Source organism: Lissotriton helveticus, chromosome 4_1, assembly GCF_964261635.1.
Source record: "Lissotriton helveticus chromosome 4_1, aLisHel1.1, whole genome shotgun sequence".
In the NCBI taxonomy this organism is placed as follows: Eukaryota; Metazoa; Chordata; class Amphibia; order Caudata; family Salamandridae; genus Lissotriton; species Lissotriton helveticus.
Window position 1 is genome coordinate 1,071,715,007 of NC_136063.1, and position 13,357 is coordinate 1,071,728,363.

The 13,357-nt window shown below is 43.7% G+C and overlaps 1 protein-coding gene across 1 annotated transcript in view; it reads left to right on the forward strand.

The window, feature by feature from the left end:
* The window catches only part of DNAH5 (dynein axonemal heavy chain 5), a 5,174,212-nt gene that overhangs the window by 4,238,508 nt on the left and 922,347 nt on the right, over positions 1–13,357 (forward strand). The window lies entirely within an intron of this gene.

Sequence of the window (13,357 nt, forward strand, 5' to 3'; positions counted from 1 at the left end):
GGAATATATTTCAGATGCGCATATGAGCATGATCTCACTATCGCAAATCAATTCATTACATCACAGAGGTATCATAGTGTAGAAATATACACAACAAAGTTATCTAGCCATGGATTGGCTATTGTCCCCTGAAGGTTATATATGAAGTTGAAGCTTTTACGTTCTTAATGAAACAGTAGATAGTTCATCCTTTTAATACCCATATGTCCGTAACAGCAATACTCAGGTAAGCATTCATCTAATCTATATACATATATACAGAAAGTATAAAAAAGGTAGTTTTCCTAGTTAATCCCTCCGAAAAAAATTGTGAAGAAAAAAGTGTCTTGATTGAAGTGAACTCCGGTCCGGCTGCATGATTCCATCACTATAGACTCTGATGGAGTCTATTAGCCCTTTTGTGGGTGTGAGGGGGAGGCTTAGGCGGGGAGGGGGGTTGAGGGGAGGGGGGTGGCGGGGGGGGGAAATACGGGAAAAAAGAGCAATTTCAGATATATGAGTTGTGTAACAAGAAAAGCAATAAGTAAGGGAATAAGACTTTGTGTGAGGAAATACATTAATGTCAAAATTCAGTTCTTAGGTTCAGATGTTGAATGCAAAAAGGATAATAAAAGGAGCTGGCTCAACATTTTTGGTAGCTGGCTGGATAAAAGGAGAAAATATTTGCAATGGGGAAGCTAAAATTATGCTCATGGAATATTGCTGGACTGAATGATAGAGGGAAAAGAACTCGCTTCTTTGAAATAGTTCGTCAGAACTCTTATGATGTCCTCTGTCCCCAGGAGACTCATCTTCCCGTAGCTGAGAAAAATCTTTTAAACATTCCTGGTTATAACGTGCTTGCAGTGACAACCCTAACCTCCAAAATTCGTGGAGTGGCAATTTTAGCAAAAACCTATTTGGGGCAGGCTAAACGAACGTTAGCCGATCAGCTAGGTAGATGGGTTATAGTGGAACTAGAGGCAGGTATCACAATCTGCTCATTATATGGTTAGAATCAGGACGATCCTCAGATCTTCCAAGACCTGGAATTAGAGCTAGCTTCCTGGGGTAGTCCGCTAATTGTTTGTGGAGATTTTAATGTATCTTTGGGTTCGATGGGCGGTAGTCAAATTCAGCGGACTTACGTGGGTCGCAAGCCAAAAGTTTTTAGGGCAGTGAAAACAACTTTTGGGTAGTCATAATTTGATTGATGTTTGGGACCTTAAATATCGAAACAACCCAGGATACACATACTATTCATATCCCCATAGCAAATATGTTCGCATTGATTATGTAATGGCATCAAAGGAATACTCTAGAGCTATGGAGATAAGTAAGTCTCCGAAAATAATATCAGACCATAATTCTATTGTACTTATATTTAGTCTCCCTTCGTATAACAGGCCCCAATCTCAATGGTCATTTGATAGAAAACTACTGGCCAATAGAGAATATATAGAGTATATAACTCTTTGGGCCCAGGAATTTTTTGACCATAATCAATATAGTGCACCAAGAATGATAGTATGGGACTGTTTTAAAGCGGCACTAAGGGGGGAAACTATTGCGTTTGTGGCCAAGCGTAAAAAAGCTCAGGAAAGACTCAATAATCAATATATCAATGAGCTAGCTAAGTTAGAAGAACATCATGCCACCCAGATATCCCAAGGGGAGGATGGGAGAAATACCCTGCGTAAGATAATAACTCTTAAAACTGAGCTGAATTACAATCTTACTCAAAGGGCAGCGGAAATTTTTCAAACAAACCAATCTAAAATATATGAGAATGGGGAGAGGGTAGGGAAGCAGCTGGCACTTCGTACTAGGCAGAAAACCTCATATAATCTGATAGATTCTATTGAGCTTGAAGGTCAAAAACATACCACACCTCTAGGTATCTCAGAAGTGTTTCGACAATACTATCAAAAATTATATAAAAACGAAGATCAAGTCGATGCAAATGAGATCAAAGAATTCTTAGCTGAATGGCTAAATGAAACTGGTCCAGTCCGGATTCTTGATGAAACAACTAGAGAAGACCTAGAACGAGAAATCTCGATTACCGAAGTGCAAATCGCGCTATCAGAGCTGGCCAACGGGAAAGCTGCTGGGCCAGATAAAATTCCTTTGGACCTCTACAAAATACTTGGAAAACAAATAATGCCGTATTTATTAGATTTATTTTTGGGGGTACAATGGAATGGCACTTCGCCAGAATCTTGGCAGCAAACAAACATAGCTATTTTTCCTAAAAAAGGAAAACCCCCTCAATATCCATCTTCATACCGCCCAATTTCGCTGATAAACTCCGACTCCAAACTCTACTCTAAGATTCTCGCCAACAGGCTCAGCAGGGTCGTCGAAATCTGGTCTCCCCGTGGCAACACGGCTTTATACCTGGAAAAGGCACTACGGATCATACCCGTAGGGCCATCTCTCTTTTTGACATCATGGGGGTAACGGGGGGCCGGATGTCGATTATCCTGCTCGATGCCGAGAAGGCATTCGATCGAGTGTCTTGGAGTTTTTTATGGGGTATCCTGGAATTAAACAACTTCGGTCCAGAGTTTACCAAAGCCATTAAGGCATTATACGTTACCCCCAGAGCTAGACTTTTTGTACGGGGGGTGGAGTCGGAGTTTATCAGCATTCAAAGGGGCACCAGACAGGGCTGCCCATGCTCGCCAATTCTATTTGCCCTATATATCAATCCACTAATTTTAAAACTGCTTGCATCAAATCTAATAGAACCAGTTAGGGTAGATACATATCAAACTAAAATGCTAGCATATGCCGATGATGTGGCGGTATTAACACCAAACCCTGCTGAGGCGATTCAGGAGATTGAGCAAGTGACTAATACCTTTGGCCTGTATTCAGGCTACTCCCTGAATAGAGACAAAACAATGGTTTTGTGTACAAATAACGTCTCGTACGAAAGTCCATATAATGTTGACAATGCCATCTACTTTGGAGTTTGTATATCTCCTAAGGTTGAGATAATTAATCAACTTAATTATGAGCCCCTTATCAGAACTATAAAAAAAATCTCTCAAGGGTAAACAATCTCCACCTCTCTATTATCAGCAGGGGGAACTTTATCAAAATGAACATCTTTCCAAAGATATTATATCTATTTCGTGCAATACCGTTGATGGCGGATGACAATAGCATTAAAACTATAGACCCCTCTCTATCTAAATTTCTTTGGAGCTATGGGAAAATTAAGAGGGCTCTCTCGTACTTGTCTCTGCCCCCGGATAAGGGAGGACTAGCTGTCCCGAATATTATGTTATATATGTGGGCAGCCCTTCTTCAGCAAATTACACCTTTATTTATCCCTGAAGCACTAATAGGGAACTACACCAGCGCATGATATACCATCAATTTATGAACTGGCAATTGGTAATAAAGCCAGAGGACTATTACTAAGGCAGGTAGAACCATCTTATTTAAAAAAAACAAAATTTAAGATTATACATAGTGCATTGAATATTTGGAAAAGAGTTTCTAAACATCTATCAATTTCGAAATATACTAAATATACCCCCCTGTGGCGGAGCTCAATCCTACCACACCAACTTAATGATGGGCTTGCTAGAAAATGGGAAAGCTTGGGGATTAATACAGTTGGGGATTTTCTTTGCCATGATCCTAATATGGGGTTTCAAAATCTACAATTAAAATGTGCTGTTCCTAGAAATGATTTCTTTAGATATATTCAAATATTTACTGTTCTTAGCCAAAAATCCCCAAAAATTACGTTGGATAACGTCTCTCTGTTGGATATCATAGGGAAACGATCTACCAGGATAGGTACTATCTATGAATTGTTGATACAAAACCAAAGAGATGATCTAGAGCATATCGAAAGAGGCTGGTCTAGTAAATTAGGAAATCCCAATGTTGATATTGATTTGTCCCTGGCACTCTCGTCTGGATTATTTTTAGCATCTAATCTTAAAGCCCAACTTTATAAAACCATATATAACTTATACTTTACACCAGCAAAACTATATACTTGGGGCAAAAGAACAAATAGCAATTGCCCAAGATGTGGGCAGGCTCCTGCTGACTTAGTACACATGTTTGCAGAATGTCCTAAATTAGATTTATGCAAAAAAATGATCTCCGACTATTGGGAAGAGGTCTTTGGACACAAAGTCAAAGATTCATCAACACTCTATTTACTAGGCCATGATAGCACTCTTGGGCATAGTAAAGAGGAAGAATCATCTTTATTTTTGGGGACAGCGGTATTTCGGATTATTTTGGCAGCTAGGTGGAAAGATGTTGATCCTCCAACCTTCCAAATGTGGCTAACTCGCTTTCTAGGAATATATAAGCAAGAGATAGCTATTTATGAAGCCAGGGGGAAAAAATCTAGATTACGAGGTGCCCAAATTTGGTCTCCAATTACCACCTGGTATCATGATATAAGAAATGTATAAAATAGGTAATGCTGTACCTCGTACTTTGTTATTTGGAACTTTGGCTTTTAAAAGATATTTTTTTTGTATGTTATCACCATGAAATATGTAATTTTGTATTATCTGATTTTTGCTCGAAATAAAAAAAAAAAAAAAGACATCCCCATTGTCAAAATCCTTTGAACAAGAGGAAACCCATTGCACACAAATCCCTAAGGAAAACAAAATTACATACAATATACAGAAAAGTCACAAACCTTCAACCCAGGCATATTTACAGTTCGAGTTCTCAATTAATTTCCCTAAATGCACTGCCATCTCCTTCCCACTATTTAGACCTCTGGGATGTTTGGTTACTAAATCGATGATGTATCTCGATTCAAGCCTTCTTAGTCTTCTCAGACAGTCCCCTCCCCTGGCATTCAGAGGTACAGTGTCTAAACCAAAAAATTGCAGTTTATTTCTATCCTTCCCATGTTGGTCTGCAAAGTGTCGGGCCACCGGGTATGCTGGATCGGCTTTATCAACGGCCCGAAGATGCTCCAATATACGCATCTTGAGTGGATTGATCGTGCTACCCACGTAGCGTAAGCCACATGGGCAGACCAAGCAATAAACCACATAGGAGGTACTGCAGGTGATGAATTTCAGTATCTGCACAGATTTCCCCGTTTCCTGTATGACATAGGTAAAGACCCTCTTACATGCTGCACAAGCCTTGCAGCGGCCACAGGGGTAAAACCCCCTCATAGCCTTCAGAGTGTTTATCTTCATTGTAGGTTTTTCTAAGTGGCTTCTGACCAACTTATCCCTCAACGACCTTGCTCTAGTAAAGGTCACTAGGGGGTACGGTGGTAGATTGTCCTTCAGTGCAATATCTGTAAGGAGAATGTGCCAGTTTTTTCTCAACATAGCTTTTAGGTGGTTTGCCCCTGAAGAATATGGTGTCACCAATCTAAATTTCCCTTCTTTACTGGTCTCTCTATGGAAAGGTTTTTTCTTCCTCAAAAGCTCTTCTCTCGGTATCCCTCTCACTTTTTTGAGGGTGTCTTGTAACAGACCATCATCATACCCTCTGAGACTAAAGCGCGAGAAACAGTCCGAGGCAGCCGCCTCGAAATCCTGATCCCTCGAGCTGTTTCTGCGCAGTCTCAACAGCTCCCTGTAGGGTATGCTTTTGACCAACGGGAGTGGGTGACTACTATATATATATATTCACTGCAAAAAACCCATAGATTTCAGGGACGTTATAGTTTGCTTGAGCATATATATATATATATATATATATATATATATATATTCACTGAAAAAACCATAGGTTATAGACCATATATAGTTAGGAATTAGCATTTAAAAAACCTTATTTTACTCACACAAAACCATTGAAATTCCATATATAGTTAGTTGCACTAACTATATATCGCGCACCCGCAATCCACTGCTGATCATGTCACATATTACATCATTCATGACATGGTCAGTGACATCACTGATGACATCACTGATGACATCTCAAATGACATCACTGATGACATCACTGATGACATCTCATTTGACATCATTCTTGTGCTAATACGATAAACCTCTTCAGACTCTAATATAACCTTAGATACACTCAGTGTATACAGACACTCACACACTGTCACTCATCCATGGAGTTACTCACACACCTAGTCAGTCATGCAAAGAAACAATCTCACCTCCATTTCCTTAACTATACAGTTATACACACCTTACTTATTCAAGCATATACTAACACATATTTACTCTCTTACACAATCCCTGATACAAGTTCACAATGATCCATACAGCCACTCACACATTCAGTGGCTCTCATGCACAGTTAATTATATATGCCAACTCTCACATGTACTGTGTTTTACATATGTACTTACTATGACATGTAGCATTGAGATATCCATTCACTCATCAATACACTCATGCACACAGTCAACTGCCCATGTAGCTGTTTCCACATGCACTCTTGAACTCATACACCTAGTGAATCAACTGCTGACACATCTATGCACAGAGTCACACACCTCCCAGCCACCCCCACACAAACTCAATCTCCCATACAAATACTTGGGCAACCAATCAATAACACATATAGCCTCTCGTATAGCTAATGATCAACACATGCAGCAGTTTACATCACAACAGACATACTGATGCACACATTCAGACTGTTTAGTCACTAACCCATGCATTTAGTACGACACATTTATTCACTCACTCACAGTCAGTCACGCACCTACTAAATCCTTCATCCAGACACTTATACATCCACTCATTCTTCAATATATCAAACATATTTAAACTTTACAGAAACACACAGTCACTGGATGATGTCATCAGTGATGTCATCAGTGATGTCATTTGAGATGTCATCAGTGATGTCATCAGTGATGTCATTTGAGATGTCATCAGTGATGTCATCAGTGATGTCATTTGAGATGTCATCAGTGATGTCATCAGTGATGTCACTGACCATGTCATGAATGATGTAATATGTGACATGATCAGCAGTGGATTGCGGGTGCGCGATATATAGTTAGTGCAACTAACTATATATGGAATTTCAATGGTTTTGTGTGAGTAAAATAAGGTTTTTTAAATGCTAATTCCTAACTATATATGGTCTATAACCTATGGTTTTTTCAGTGAATTTTCAAGGTTTTGTAAATGCTAATTCCTAACTATATATGGTCTATAACCTATGGTTTTTTCAGTGAATTTCAATGGTTTTTTAATAGCAAATATCATAAGCTGTCGAATGTCAAGTACGTGGTAAGTGAAAACATTTTCGTGTTTATGCACACTGATCTGCTTTGAATGGTGCCCCCCCCCCCCTCATTTCTATTAGGAGTACTCTCTCTTTGCAGATAGTGAAAGGTAGTTAACGCAGGCCTTTGCCCCCATTGTAATCCGTCGTGCCTGCTTCTCTCTCCATTTGATTGATTGTTATCCAAGTATTTACTGTTTTAGAATTAGTTCTCTTTGGTTCATTCTCTATTTACAAACAAACACAGAGTCGCAATACTCTGTTTAGTCTTTGCAGATAACGAAAAATCGTGTAAAAAAAAAGAAAAGGAATCGAGCAAAATCAGTAGGCCACTAATGGGATTTCTTTTTGACCTCGCTAAAATAGAAACATTAGGAACAACCCCTCATGACAAATACAAAACTAGTGAGATGAACTGAACTCCACACAATGATGGCTGCAAAACAGCTCGGCTCCGCCACCCACCCCGCCCAAAATAACGATAAAGAACGGCTGCCATGATTGGTTGCGGAATGACCACGACGGAGCTACGAAATGGTGCTGCTCTCATGCTAACCCCAGCTTCAGTCTGAAACATCCAGAAACACTGTAGACTACCAATTCGATCAGTTCCGGTAGCGCCCCAATGTAACCCGGTAGAGAAGAACTAGCCCTCCCCTCTTTGACTGATGGTTCTTGTTGCCTGTCCCTTCTGTTGTCATTTAACAGAACTATTTAGCCTGCTGAAAGGGGTTGTGTTCCGACCGCTGGTTGGTGGAGACATTTTGACTATATTCTGTACCTGCGTTGTCGCGTAATGCGTCATATGACGCGCCGCGTTAGCGCATCCGGAAGTCATCCGGGGCGCGTAGCGCGTAACGTAAGCATAACAAGTCATGTGACTTGTTAATAAAACTTTTCATTGGTTCATTTTACTTTTCTTATTGTAATGATGAAAGGCTTGGTCATATGACCTAAAAATTACGCTTTTCATTACTTCCGAACATTATTTTTTCTTAAATATATGTTATAATGTTCCAGGCTAATGTACTTTCCCGGAAATTTTACAACTGTCCTGCAAGTAAAATATAATCTTTTTTCGAGAAAAAGAGCGTTTCTTCGTCCCATGACGGAGCCGTTGAGCAAAAGAGGGTCGACCTGCTGTCTTAGTCGCCGATAAGCCTGAATATGAGATTCTTATCGATCACTTTATGTTGCAGGAATAGAAAACACAACAGCCCTTGACCATTTATCTTTACTGCGTTCCTTCGTATTATACCTTTTACCCTTCATGTAATTGGTCTGCTTTATTTCACTTGCCTTTTAATGATTCTAAAACAGTCACTATTATTAAAAACTTTACCAATGTATATACTACTACCATGTTTTCTTTTAAAAACCTTTATTGTGAAAATTTCATTATACAAATACGAGCCTATAACCACGTGGGCCTGCCACAGAGCAAACTGTAATCGTATATGATGAATAGACATTTACACTGTAGAGGAACGTAACGGGCGAGCCATTAGGTTGCAAGAACTAAGGTGTCTAACAGTTACGGAATCGGTGGACGTACATTTTATAATTAAAATACGACAGGGCCAGTTACAATAAAATTATCTAGATATACATTTGAGGGCAAGTACCATGGGTGACGTTAATTCGAACTTTCAACAGTACAGTAATCAATAACACATCAGAACTTAATATCAATAGGGATGTCGAAATATTCAATCAATTCTCGTCCCCGCCCGCCATGTGCTTCAAAACTGCATACGTATCTCGTGATTTCAAGGTTCTGCAACCAGTACACAACAAGGAGTTACGAGTCCCATTTATTCCGGCGCCATTTTGGGCGAGGACGGGCAGGTCCAGGATATAGTCAAAATGTCTCTACCAACCATCGACTATGATGATGTTCATATGCTGTATTTATTAGAGTAACACTCATCTGTCCACATGAAATTAATTTGCCACAATCTAAACATGTCATTTTAATCTTTCCAAAGTTCTTCTAAATATTTGGGACCGTTTCCCTTGCCTCTGAAGCTCTCAGTGCCACTTCTTTGATGAATGTACTAGCAGGTCAGGGGTTCTCCTCCAAATCTCTCTTTTATGCAGCACTATAATTAATTGGTGCCACCTCTCCATATGACGATGCATGGTATAGTTACCACAACTATATTTTTTTTCGGTTCCTCTGGAGAGTTCATCGTGGCAGATGAAGCGTGTAACGTACCGGGCATTTACCTTTTTTTGCATGTACAGGAAAGGAAAAAAAAATCGAGCGTCCGAGTTCTAAGGTGTCCCAGGGCCATTTTAGTGGACCAGGCCCAAATCCAAAGAACAGGCCGCCATTTTGAGAGTCCTCTTGCAGCCGCCTGTCGCTGTAGCATCAAGAGCAGCCGAAACTCAGCTGAATGGCAACTGAAACGGTAAAGGGGCGCCCCACTACAGCAGACGAGCCTCCACCTAGGAAGGCCCATTCACGCCGGCTCCCCCCCCCTTCGGGCACCCCACGCCGTTATTCGGAGCAGTATTGTAGGATGGCCACACCAGTGCGGCAACTTGCTAGACATCACCTCGGTGGTAACCGAATCTCAACGCCTTGTGGTGTCTCCTATTCAGAAAACATTGTTATGCTGCCTTCGACCTATTCGCCGCAAGTGCGCACACAACTCAACTGCATAGCTTGCTAGACACCACCTCGGTGCCATCCGGATCTTGGAATGTCAGCACCTTTTGGTGTCTTCTCTTCAGAAAATATTATTGCGCTGCCTTTGGCCCCATTCGCACATCAGTCCGCTACTGACGCCATCTCACAGGCTAATGGGGCGCCCCACGCCGACTTTCAGCATTGTAGAATAACCACACCAGTACAGCAACTTGCTAGACATCACCTCGGTGCCATCCGGATCTCGGCGCCCCACTGCAGATGAAGTGCCTCTCAACTATGAAACCACCACGGTGACATCCGGATCTTGGCGCGTTGTGCTGCCTTCGGCCTATTCGCACATCGGTCCGCTACTGACGCCATCTCACAGGCTAATGGGGCGACCCACGCCGAGTTTCAGCATTGTAGGATGACCACACCAGTACAGCAACTTGCTAGACATCACCTCGGTGCCATCCGGATCTCGGCGCCCCACTGCAGATGAAGTGCCTCTCAACTATGAAACCACCACGGTGACATCCGGATCTTGGCGCGTTGTGCTGCCTTCGGCCTATTCGCACATCGGTCCGCTACTGACGCCATCTCACAGGCTAATGGGGCGACCCACGCCGAGTTTCAGCATTGTAGGATGACCACACCAGTACAGCAACTTGCTAGACATCACCTCAGTGCCATCCGAATCTTGGCATCTCAACGCCTAGTGGTATCTTCCATACAAAAAATATTGTTACGCTGCCTTTGGCCCCATTCGCACATCAGTCCGCAACTTAGACACCACCTCGGTGCCATCCGGATCTTGGAATGTCAGCACCTTTTGGTGTCTTCTCTTCAGAAAATATTATTGCGCTGCCTTTGGCCCCATTCGCACATCAGTCCGCTACTGACGCCATCTCACAGGCTAATGGGGCGCCCCACGCCGACTTTCAGCATTGTAGAATAACCACACCAGTACAGCAACTTGCTAGACATCACCTCGGTGCCATCCGGATCTCGGCGCCCCACTGCAGATGAAGTGCCTCTCAACTATGAAACCACCACGGTGACATCCAGATCTTGGCGCGTTGTGCTGCCTTCGGCCTATTCGCACATCGGTCCGCTACTGACGCCATCTCACAGGCTAATGGGGCGACCCACGCCGAGTTTCAGCATTGTAGGATGACCACACCAGTACAGCAACTTGCTAGACATCACCTCGGTGCCATCCGGATCTCGGCGCCCCACTGCAGATGAAGTGCCTCTCAACTATGAAACCACCACGGTGACATCCGGATCTTGGCGCGTTGTGCTGCCTTCGGCCTATTCGCACATCGGTCCGCTACTGACGCCATCTCACAGGCTAATGGGGCGACCCACGCCGAGTTTCAGCATTGTAGGATGACCACACCAGTACAGCAACTTGCTAGACATCACCTCAGTGCCATCCGAATCTTGGCATCTCAACGCCTAGTGGTATCTTCCATACAAAAAATATTGTTACGCTGCCTTTGGCCCCATTCGCACATCAGTCCGCAACTTAGACATCACCTCGGTGCCATCCGGATCTTGGCATCTCAGCGCCTTGTGGTGTCAGTCAGAAAATATTGTTGCGCTGCCTTTGGCCCCATTCGCACATCGGTCCGCTACTGACGCCATCTCACAGGCCAACGGGGCGCCCCACGCCGACTTTCAACATTGTAGGATGGCCACAGAAGTGCGACAACTTACTAGACACCACCTCGGTGCCATCCGGATCTTGGCGCGTTGTGCTGCCTTCGGCCTATTCGCACATCGGTCCACTACTGACGCAAACTCACAGGCCAACGGGGCGCCCCACGCCGACTTTCAGCATTGTAGGATGGCCACACCAGTGCTGCAACTTGCTGGACACCACCTCGGTGCCATCCGGATCTTGGCGCGTTGTATTGCCTTCGGCCTATTCGCACATCAGTCCGCTACTGACGCCGCCTCACGTGCCAACGTATTTTCTCCGCATTTTATACCCTATGCCGCATAACAGGTCATGTGACTTGTTTATAAAACTTTTCATTGGTTCATTTTACTTTTGGTTTCCTAATGATGGAAGGCTTGATCATATGACCTAAAAACAACACTTTTCATTGGATGAAAACTTTTTTTTCCCCCCAAACGATGAAAGCCCCACCTTGTTTCTGGATGTTTCAGACTAAACTGGCGTCAGCATGAGAGCACCACCATCTCGTAGCTCCGTCGTGGTCATTCCGCGAGCAATCATGGCAGCCGCTCCCCACCAGAAGCCTGCAGGAGTCGGGGCCCCCAAAACTTTTGATGAATTCTCAAGGCGGAGGGGACGCTTTCGAGAATGGGGTCCAAGACCTAGCAGACAAGCGTCCGATTTCCAAGGTGTCCCAGGGCCATTTCAGTGGACCACGCCCAAAAAGGAAAGAGCCTGCCGCCATTTTGAGAGTCCTGTGGCAGCCGCCTATCGCTGCACCGCAAGAGTGGGCGCAACTCAGCTGAATGGCGGATTTTGACACAGTGGACCAAAAGCGGACGGAATGGCAACTGAAACGGTAAAGGGGCGCCCCACTAAAACAGATGAGACTCCACCTGGAGAGGCCCGTTCACGCCGCCTCCCCCGGGGCGCCCCACGCCGTTATTCGGAGCAGCATTGTAAGATACCAAAACCAGTGCGGCAACTTACTGGACATCACCTTGGTGCCATCGTTCTGCTGCCTTGGAACTATTCGCACAACAGTTTGCTACTGATGACCCACCCCCCGCGACGCCCCACGCCGTTATTTGCTGGGTGGCAACTTACTAGACATCACTTTCGTGTCATCTAGATTTCGGCGCGTTCTGCTGCCTTGGAACTATTCGCACAACAGTTTGCTACTGATGACCCACCCCCCGCCGGAAATCTGGACGTTGTGCTGCGTTGGGACTATTCGCACAGCCGACCGCTACTTCGTTGTTTTTCCCTAAACATGTTTATATGTTATTACTATTTTTGTTTTCTTGTATATATTTATAAATTATTAAAGTTTTATAATCTTACTACTTTGTCGGAGTGCTATATATTTTTAATGTGACACATAATTGTAAAAACTTTGATGTACAAAGAGTCATCCCTGGAATCTTCCGCTTCACGCTCGGTCCCCTCCCCAATCACAATACAGGATGGTTTTCAGATAATAGCAGCGCTTCTGCTGTGACGGATCTCATCGAGTGTGGGCCTTGATCTACTATAACTCCTTTGAAGAGGGGTGATTCTTTACAGCTGTGGCCATAAACTACATCTGCAGGGCTAGCTGATAGCCTAGGACCGGCCTGGACAATCGGACACAGAGGAAAAGGAGTGTCAGAGGGTGCGGTAGTGAATAGGGCGAAAGGGAGGTGTCGGGCGGGCACAGGGTGTGATTCTCAGGGAAGAGCAGCGCAGATGGGGGGAGGTTTATTACCCATGCATAAGACAGAGAGCGGGGGTGACCACTGCCTGGGTGAGATGCTTGCGAGGGTGGGGAGCCATGCTAAGGATCGACAGCGTGCACA